Raw genomic sequence first — 10,626 nt, 5'->3', positions numbered from 1 at the left:
GCTCTTGAAGAGAGAATGGCTATGCTTCCTTTGTATGCCTCATGGCATTTAGTAGTATTGTAGGTATTCATTAGTTTTCTGGTTGTTGTCTACTTTCAAGAAGCACTTGATTGACTGCTTACTTAATTCATTTTTGAAATGAACCTGTAATATTTGTGCAATTAAAAAAATCTACAATTAAAACTCCACAGTTTACTTTTTGCGTAAGCTCTTAAGCAAGATCTGACTACATTTTCCATTCTGTTAATAATGCTGGTATTTGAAGGGTCTTTCGTTTTTGAATTTATATACCTTGTTGTTTCTGAGAATCCGTTTTGTCTATGAAGGAGAAAAAGGCTTTTGGTGAGACCCCTGTGTGTGTTCAAGTAGTGGGAAGTTTTACCATTCCAGATGATTCATTTTAGCTAAAATATTTCTTTATATGGCCTAAGGAATGAGAGGACTATGACTCAAGAGAACCAGATTTTAGTACCAGCTTTGTCAGGAAATCCATGGATAATAAAACCAATAAATTAAGACGTCTGTGCTCAGCTTTCCTATTACATCTTTAATTCAGTCTTATTCTCCTGACTTATTTCACAGATTAGCTGAAAATAAAATGAGAAAGTTTTTTAAAACAAATTTTAAATACAAGTGGTATAAAAATGTTAGAATATTACTACTTTCAGCTTGCTTTTTCTATCCTCAGTTCAACTGTGTCTTTCTTATCAATCACAATTGTTGAGATTATTTTAAAATTCAGAAGAAAAAACTCCAAAAGAAAAATTGTACGTGAAACTGGGACTTTCCTTTTGCTGAAAATAGATATAGGCAGAAGCAATGGATATGAGACTCATCTAAACAGCCAGTGTGGTTTTTAAAATTGCTTTAAAAAATGTTTTAAATTACTTTTCTTTTTTATGAGTTTAAAAAATATGTTTATTTGACAAAATGAAAGGTGGACAACCCTACACTGATTTCCATTTTTAATTTACTTCTTCATGAAAAACAAAAGCACAAGAACCACTGGTCTAGCCCAACTCTTCATTTTCAAGCAGAAAATAAATCAAGCCCTGGAGTGATCACATGACTTGCTCAAATTCCAGATTTAAAGTGGTTAAAATGATACAAATGATCTTATTTACAAAACAGAAACTGACTCACAGATATCTCAAAATCAAACTTATGGTTATCAAAGGGGAAATGAACATGGGGGGAAGTGATAGATTAGGAGATTGGGATTAACATATACACTTTACTACATATAGAGTAGATAACTAATAAGGACCTACTGTATAGAACAGGGAGCTCTGCTCAACATTCTTTAGTAACCTATATGGGAAAAGAATCTGAAAGGGAATGGATATATATATATATATATATATATATATATATATATGATTCACTTTGCTGTACACCTGAAACTAACACAACACTGTAAGTCAACTATACTCCAATAAAAATTTAAAAAATAAATAAAAATAAGAGCACATATATAAAAAATTAAATTACTTTTCTATTTAAAAAATTACTTTTCTATTTTCTAAAGAAGACATTTTTTTCCCCACTAAATCTCTCTAATACAGTGTGCTTTTAATTTATGGAACATAAAACATATGACTTTTCTACAATGGGTAAATTTTCTGAAGCCTGTGTCTAGAGCACATGAGCCAATGGTTGAGGTTATGGCAAAGCCTATTTCTTACTGAGGTCCTCAGTGTCAAAGAAAACTGTTAAAACATGTGGGAGTGTCCATTAGTGTGTGTTGCATTAACAATACCGTTCTTGGACTTCCCTGGTGGCGCCATGGTTAGGAATCCATCTGCCAATGCAGGGAACACGGGTTCGAGTTCTGGTCCGGGAAGATCCCACATGCCTCGGAGCAACTAAGCCCGTGCGCCACAACTACTGAGCCTGCGCTCTAGAGCCCGTGAGCCACAACTACTGAAGCCTGTGCCCATAGAGGTTGTGCTCCACAGCAAGAGAAGCCACCGCAGTGAGAAGCCCACACACCACAACGAAGAGTAGCTCCCACTCGCCACGACTATAGAAAGCTCGTGCGCAGCAATGAAGACCCAACGCAGTCAAAAATAAATAAATAAATTTATTAAAACAAACAAACAAACAAAAGAATACAGTTCTTTACTGAGATATATTAATTTAAAAAGAAACTCTAAAACTTTATAGAAGACTACAGCTATACAGTTTTCTGATAAATATTAAATTAAAATGCCAACAGATAACAAGTGAATTAATTGTCTTGGGTTTCCTCTTAAGAGAGTATATATAACTTTCCGTTAGTTATCTATTAATTAGATCTCTTCTAGTTTGTTCAGTTTTAGTAAGATGTTTTTATATTCTTGATTGATCATTCCTTTTAATCTCCTTTTCTTGTTTTTTTTTTTCCTTTGGGTTCATTAATTATATTTATTAAGAGCTAATTTTAATTTAATAAAGTACTTTCATTTTATCATTTTATTTTCACAATAAACCCATGAGGTAAGTAACATTATCATCGTTATTTAACTAAAGACAAACTTAAGTTTTAGACAGATAAATAACTCACCAAATACCACATAGTGAGCAAATGGCCAAGTCAGTAACAAGATCCAAGCATTTCTGAATCCAGAGTAGATGTTCTTAACCCTAATCCATTCTGCCTTTGTCTCACCAGCATTATATGTTTATTAGTCCTTAATTCTTATTCCTTGAAGAAGCCCATGATCATTCATCTTTGGAAATAATTTTCACATTTGAAATTTATAATCAGAAAATAAATTAACTCTAAACTCAATATTTCAGCTACATTTACATAATATACATCAGAAATTATGAGAATTAAAATGCAATCATAGAATAAGCACATATTTTGCATCCACACAGCTCTCTCTATATACAGAACATAATAAGGTAGAGTGATTGGTTTTCAATAAAGTAATTCATTCATTCATTTACTTAAGCATAATTCTTTATTTGTCAAGGTCATGAAAAACAAGGAAAGACTGAGAAACTGCCATAGATCTGAGGATATTAAGGAGACATGACTAAATGTCATGTGGTATCCTGAATTAGATCCTGGAACAGAAAAAAGACACCAGAGGAAAAACTGGTGAAATCCAAATAAAGTCTTTAGTTTAATTAATAGTATTACCAAGGCTAGTGGTTTAGTATTGACCAAAGCACCATAGCAAATATTATGTTAACATTAGGGAAAGCCAAGTAGAGGATGTACAGAAACTCCTTGGATGATCTTTGCAATTTTTCTGCATATTTTGAGGTTTTTTTTAAAGTTTAAAATTAAAAAATGCTTTATTGAATACCTAGCATGTGCTATACTGTGCTGAGGAGTAGTCAGGAAAGAAGAGTCAAGAGAGCTCCTGCCTTCGATGAGTTCACATCTAATTAGGTTAGTAGTTCTGACTGCAAAAGAGTAGGACACTGTTTTGTACGGATATGCACAGAAAGCAGATGGGGGTACAAAGAAAAGAGGACATGAACTCTACTTGGCCAAGATAAAGAATACTTGGTGGTTCAGAAAATACTTCATTATATTATCTAAATTGTTAGTGTGACAAAAATGGATACTATTTGTAGGCCAATATTGCTTCTTATTTTAAGGATAATCTTGAAAAAATTATGTGTGGACAAATATTTCTTTTTATGAATAACAAAAGGTTTTATATAGATAGATTAGATAGATAGTAGATAGATGTAATAAAAAGATTGGATATAAAAATTGTCTTATATATAATACTAAAATACTTTTCTTAAGGTAGTGATATGCAGTTTGCTTTATTCTAGACACTAAGAGCATCTAATTAGCAAGAGACCCAAGAGAATAGGAAATATTTTAACATTTCAATTGGTAGTGGGCAGTATAGATAGCAGTTCTTCTCCATTAGAACATAATTTTACTAGCTCCTGTTAGACTTGTAGACATATTAACTTTTTCAAGAAATAAGGACTTATAACTGAAGTTTTCTTAGGCTTGTTTATAATGCCATCTATCATGTTTCAGATAGGAAATTTTTATCTAAATATGGTCCTCAGATATTCAATTACATTGTCTACATTTAACAGAGTTATGAAAACGAATGTAGTAATTGCTTTGATAAGAGGTTTAGGTTAGTATTCAAAAACATAGTATCATTGAGAGAATAATTATAAATCAACTATGGGATCTGCTTTTGTAACTAATCATTAAGAAACGCATTAACAGACGGTTCTGTGAACAGCTGAAATACTGGGCATGTCACTTTATGTTTGGGTACTATAAATATAGGATTAAAAAGGCTTTATGAACGTTTAACTACATTTTAACTAACACCCTTCAGTCCATTTTCTATCAGTAAAATGCCTAGGAGTTTACACTTGTAGAGTTTCAAGAAATCCAGATGGACTGCATTACCGTTTGGCTTCTTTGAGCAGTGTGAAAACATGACCTTGTTTCTCACAAAAGTATACAGTTTTATGTTAGTGTTAAGTGCTGTAATATCTCTAAGCTTTTAACTTAATTTGACCTGCTCAAAACAAAATATTCCATTTTGTTGTTATATGAGAATTGTTATGACTCACGATGATACTGGCCTATTTGCCAATAATGGGACCTAACATAAATATACAATCAATAGCATCATGATGCCATCTTAGGTATGTAAAGCTGACTTTTTTGATACACCATTAGACATACATTGACTTGGATTTGTTTTCCGGGTAGTGGTAATAAATTTGACTCAATCCATCCACATTGTGTTTTCCAGTCCTTCATATGACCTGCGGTTTTATTTGCATTTTAGTTGTCAGAGTTCTCAGACACAGTAAATTCAGATATATTGAAGTAATAAAGTTTGTTTTTGGTTCACCAGCCCCTACTTTCTCTACGTTGGCCTCTCTTGCTTACTCAACCTTTAGATATTCTCTCAAGAAATGTTCTCAAGATAGGAGCTGATAACCTCATTTACATTTCAGCATGAGAAACAAAAAGCATGTCAACTTCCCCAGTGGTACCTTCTTTTTTTGGCAGTTGAAAAATCTATTCAAGCAAAGGACACAAAAGGGAACCTCTGTAATATTGAATACAAATAGGATTATTGTAAGTTCTGCTTGGAAGGAAGCATGAACCTTTTCATTATCCTAACATAGATGATCCATAAAAATGCTTATATCTAGGTTTGCTGGGAACAGATCCAGTTCACGTCTGTTACCCTGGCATAACTACAATTTGAGTTTCATTTTACTGTCAAAAAAAATCCCAATTGGGATTTTAAACTATATAGTTGTTTAGCCCTGTGAAAGACCTTGCCCACAGAGGGACCCATATTTTGCCCACAACAGGATATAGTGACGAATACATGCATGAACTGTAGTTAGTTAGGGCCAACATTTCACAATAGTCTAGAGTAGAGCTTGTGAGGCTATTACTGTGATGCCATTTCCCTAAGTCTTTCTCAGTTTTTAGCTACTACTTTTTACATGAATATGAATCATTACATAATGTGATATATATTTCTAATTGAGAAAAATTCAAGTGGAGAAAAGCTTTAATTAACTCTTGTTTAAGTTTCATGACAAGGCAAGCCCTGAAAACATCACGATAACTTTATAGAAAATAATACACACTGTTAAATAAAGCAAGATGAGGGAAAAGGTATATATTTCCATTAGATACACATCAGCAATAAACACCTCAATCATGAAAATAAAAATCAGTAATAAGCATTTTTCTATCTGTTGCTGATGACCCATTGTAATACATCTATGTCATAGCCAAAGAAACAAAAAACTTTGAGCCAGATCTAGTGATTTATTTTTTTACATATCAATTCAATATATACTTTAAAATGGGAGTTTTATATAAATATATGAATTTTTAGTATTTTTAAAAATCTGAATTCCTCTTTAGGTAGCATGTGCTTTCTTCAGTTTAAAATAATCCTTTAAATTTCTCACCATTCTTGTACTTGAGCCTTTTCATTTCTGTATAGTTTATCTGGCCTGTGCTGAATGTACTCAGTCAGCACTCAGCATGGTGCTTTTTTTTTTTTTTTTTTTTTTTTACTATATTGGCTGAAAACCAAAAAATTTACTTTCCAATGCTTTCTTGCAACTAAGGAGGCTGGGAAACTCAAAATCTACTTTCCCATAGTTCCTGAGCATAGTTCCTAAATTCTGGATGTGTCTTTGGTCCTAGTAACTGATAAACTCAGATTAGTTTTGGAAGACAAAAGTGAGGCATTTCTGTTTCCAATTTTGTCCTTGGAGATGTGAGTATTTAGTAGTGGTTACACGGGTGGACCCAGCCAGGTGGAACACGGGTTCCAGGGCCTGGTAACCTGCTGCGGGGAGACCATTGTAATCGCCTAGATGTTAGCAGCAGGAGCTTGCTGAGCTCTGGATTGCAATTATGAATTGACTCTCACGATGGCGTCCCCTGACTCTAGCCCTCCAGTCATTCCCTGACGGTGTAAAGGAAGATCTAATTCTCCACAATCAAGATTTTTGTTGTTGTTTGAAATAATTAGAAAGATTTCTATTCCCTGTACTGACCTTTTAGGGATCCTTCTTCTATACTGAAAAAGTAAGCCACATTTAGCAGACATTTATTTAGGAAAAATCACTAGAATTATCACTCTTAGTTACAAACATGTAAATTAAACTATACTCATTGTCCCATGAAAAAATGTAACAGAACGTTTTAGGTGACCAACACTGCTCCCATATCCATTATTAGGCAAATGCAAGTGCTTCTGAGTTGGAGGTAAGAGATTTGAATGATCAGGGGCATTTTTTTTTTTTTTTTACATCTTTATTGGAGCATAATCGCTTTACAATGTTGTGTTACTTTCTGCTGTACAACAAAGTGAATCAGCTATGTGTATACGTATATCCCCATATCCCCTCCCTCTTGAGCCTCTCTCCCACCCTCCCTATGCCACCCCTCTAGGTCGTCACAAAGCACCGAGCTGATCTCCCTGCGCTATGCAGCAGCTTCCCGCTAGCCATCCATTTTCCATTTGGTAGTGTATATTGTCAAGGCTACTCTCTCACTTCGTCCCAGCTTCCCCTTCCCCCCACTGTGTCCTCAAGTCCGTTCTCTCTATAAATGTCCGCTAAAAGTGGCTTACTTTTTCAATATAGAAGAGGGATCCCTAAAAGGTACAGTGTCAGGACAGGGAATAGAAATCTAATTATTTCAAACAACAACAAAAAACCGGATTGTGGAGAATTAGATCTTCCTTTACACCGTCAGGGGATGACTGGAGGGCTAGAGTCAGGGAACTGTCATCGCGATAGTCAATTTATTCCTGCCCTGCCACTAGGTTCATCAGTACCATTTTTTTAGATTCCATATATATAGGCATTAACATAGAGTATTTGTTTTTCTCTTGCTGACTTCCTTTACAATGATCAGGAGCATTCTAAGAAGAGTATCAAAGGCTCACCTATTTAATGGATTTATATATCCCCAACCAATATCTGCGGGTAGGAAAAGGAAAGAATGTCAAGGACCACCCTCCCAAAGAGAACAGACCTCACTGTGATGGGATAAAAAGTCTGGATATAGAATTTAGTTTGTCAATGGGAGGCCCATTGTGAAGCAAAGATATCGAGACTAACTGCCTGTACCTCGAATCCAACACAGACACCTTCACATGACGTGTGTGATTTGGGAACAATGGCTAAGGAGATGGGTCAAGTGAACTCTATGAGACTCCACTCCAACCTCTCAAGGTGTTGATGTCAAAGGCTCCCATATATAAGCCAAGTTAGCAAAGACAGAGACATTAGCTTCTTGTGGGATAGTTCCTATTGGTTCCATTACGCCTGGAGAACTAGGACAATTATTTTCTCCCAAATTCTCTCCTTAGAACTCTTGTCTGTAAAGGCTTTAAATGTTTCAGTTAAATATTTCTATTGCTGGCAACCTAATTCCTGTCCATGTGACTTCTTTCAAACCACAGCAGAAGTCTCATATTGGTCTCCTACCCACAGGGTCTCCCCAGCATTGCATACTTCTAACAGATTCATCATCACAGGGCTAAAGGATTCCAGTGAGTTTCTGTCATCCTGGAACACAGACACTGACTGGCATTCTAGAACGCAGGACAGAAGTGTTTATGAAAAAGTATTTGTAACTTAATAACATATAGGTCAAAAGTAATTTCCCCCAAAAGATTAATGACACAAGAACCCCATTTCATTTGCAGTGTGCTGGCAGCAGTAACCAGTTATTTGTCTCTATGATGACATTAGGAGAAGCTGTAGCATGAAGCTCTTCACCCCACAAAGAGAAAAACTTACTGTCAAACATGGTATAGTTGGGAGATAAAGAGCTACTGCCTGGTAGCATCACAGAGAGAAGGTCATGAAATCAACCATTCTTTAGTTCCACATGCCTTAAGAAAGGTCAGTAGCTCAAGTAGTGATCATTTTATGATCTAAGCTTTTAATTAAAAAGGAAGCCTCTCTGACATATAAGACAGTATCACACATGGCAAATGATTAAGCTTAAAATTGCCATAGAGATGCACGTAATACAGCACAAATGCAATAAAAATATGAGGAACTCTGTTGATGAAGAAGAGATGTTATTCTCTCCCCAGGAGTGACTTACTACATCTGTTCATTTATGGGTGCCATGCTGACACTGGATAAGAGCATCCTGCCAGACAGTGGCACAAGTTATTCTGAGAACTTAACATTCATATGTTGACTATGTTTTTAATAATAAGCAAGCAACAAGGCCCACAGGCATAGACCAAAATTTCACATCAGATTTCACATATGAGAATTAAAAAGCCTCTGTAATACTTGCCATTATCCTCAAATTCTACAAGCTGTTTCCCACAAATTCAAAACATTCAGCTACTCAGTGCATTTGGTCTTGCTCACGCCCAAACATCAGATCAGCATGCGTTAATTTGTTTTGAAAACACAATCACCTATTATCATCATTAGGTGATTCTGTAGTCAGAACAATACATAGGAACTTCCTCTGCTGTCAAGAAGCTCATATTCAAGTGGGAGAAAGAGAGAGAAATGTAAGGACACCATCACAATATAACATAACACATGCAACTATACAAGTGCAGGCAAGATAAAGAAATATAGACAGGGCTGTGAGTAAATCTTAGTGAGGCAAGTCAGCAAGGATGGCAGATAATATTCCATGTGCTTCCTAACATTTACAGTTAGTTTGAGATCACATGACCATGCCTACTTAAGGACTGTATGTCACTTAAAAGACAGTTCCCCCCCATGTCCCACTCTCTCTTTCCCTTTGGTAATGGCCAGGAGGGCCTTATGGAGACCACAAAGCCACCAAATAGAGGCAGCCTGGAACTCTGAGGCTACCTGAAGAAGAGGCCTTGGTGGGATTGAGAAATAAACTTTGTCTTGTTGAGCCACAGAGTTCTCTAATGTGTCTGTTGCATAGCTAACATTTACTATCTCGGCTATTTTAGAGAGAAATAATTTGGTCAACTTCGTTAAATGTTACAACTTGGATCTGGGAATACAAAATTGTATCAGATTTTGACAGGTGAGTCATAGACTGTAACATCAAGTAGCATAGTCATAGAAAAGAGTACATATGTATATGAAGATATGCAGTTCTGAAACACTCTTCAATACTCTAAGATTTGATAGTCACATATCAATAGGCAGGATAGGACAGATAAGCAAGATTCTCTACATCATCAAAAAGAAATTTAAAAATCTTATGGTCAAAAATCAGGCATTGATTTTTAAAGGGAGTCAAAACCATGGCCTGGTTTGTGTTTCCTTAAAAGGTTAATCTGGTAGCAAATGAAGAATATTATGAAAGTAGTTTGACAGATAAGTTAAAAACCACCAGCCTGGGTAAAAAAAAAAAAAAAAGACATAACAAAAGCACAGACACAGAAGTAAAAAGTTTTAATCTAATTACTATTAACAAGGCAAAATTTGAGGGGCTTAGGTAATTGATTATAAATAGGAGGATTAGTGAAGGAAGAGTCAGAGTTTAGCTCCTAATTTCTAGCATCTGCATGGATAATGCCACCAGTAACTGAGCAGTTACATAGGAGAAAGATTTGGAGGTAAAATAATGAGTGTATGACTCATTGAGTTGGCAAATTTTCAACAAACAGGTAGAAAACTCAGAGCCTATCTAAAGCCTAGAAATAAAGACTTCTCATAACATTGTGAATATAGTAAGTACTCAATATATATGTTTTCCTGTTTTTCTTTAACTGAAGGATAGCTATATCAAGGGCATGGAATTTGGGAACTAGACCAATGATTAGAAAATATTATTTGTTCATAAACCTAAATAGCAAAGGTTTTGATAGTATTGAACTGAGAAGAAACATGCAAATGCCATAAGAAGATTTGATATTTCCAAAGAATCTCTGAAGGAATGAAAACCATGTCCTGTTATCCAATCTCAGCAATGGAATTCATTCACTGCAGAACTGTTTCCACACACTTTCTGAACTAAAAAAGAACAGATCATTATTTCCTGAAAATTAAGTAAAGAGAGGGAAGAGGATGAAGCATAGCAGATAGAGGAATTTTTTTAAAATCCAAGATTTTCTATAAAGTCTTATGAAAAATTCTCCATTGCAATATTGGAGATGACTGACAGAAAGGAAAAACAAATGAAAG

Source organism: Hyperoodon ampullatus (assembly GCF_949752795.1).
Source record: "Hyperoodon ampullatus genome assembly, chromosome: 9".
NCBI classification, from domain to species: Eukaryota; Metazoa; Chordata; class Mammalia; order Artiodactyla; family Ziphiidae; genus Hyperoodon; species Hyperoodon ampullatus.
The sequence above is the reverse complement of the archived record's forward strand: the minus strand, read 5'-3'. Positions refer to the sequence as shown.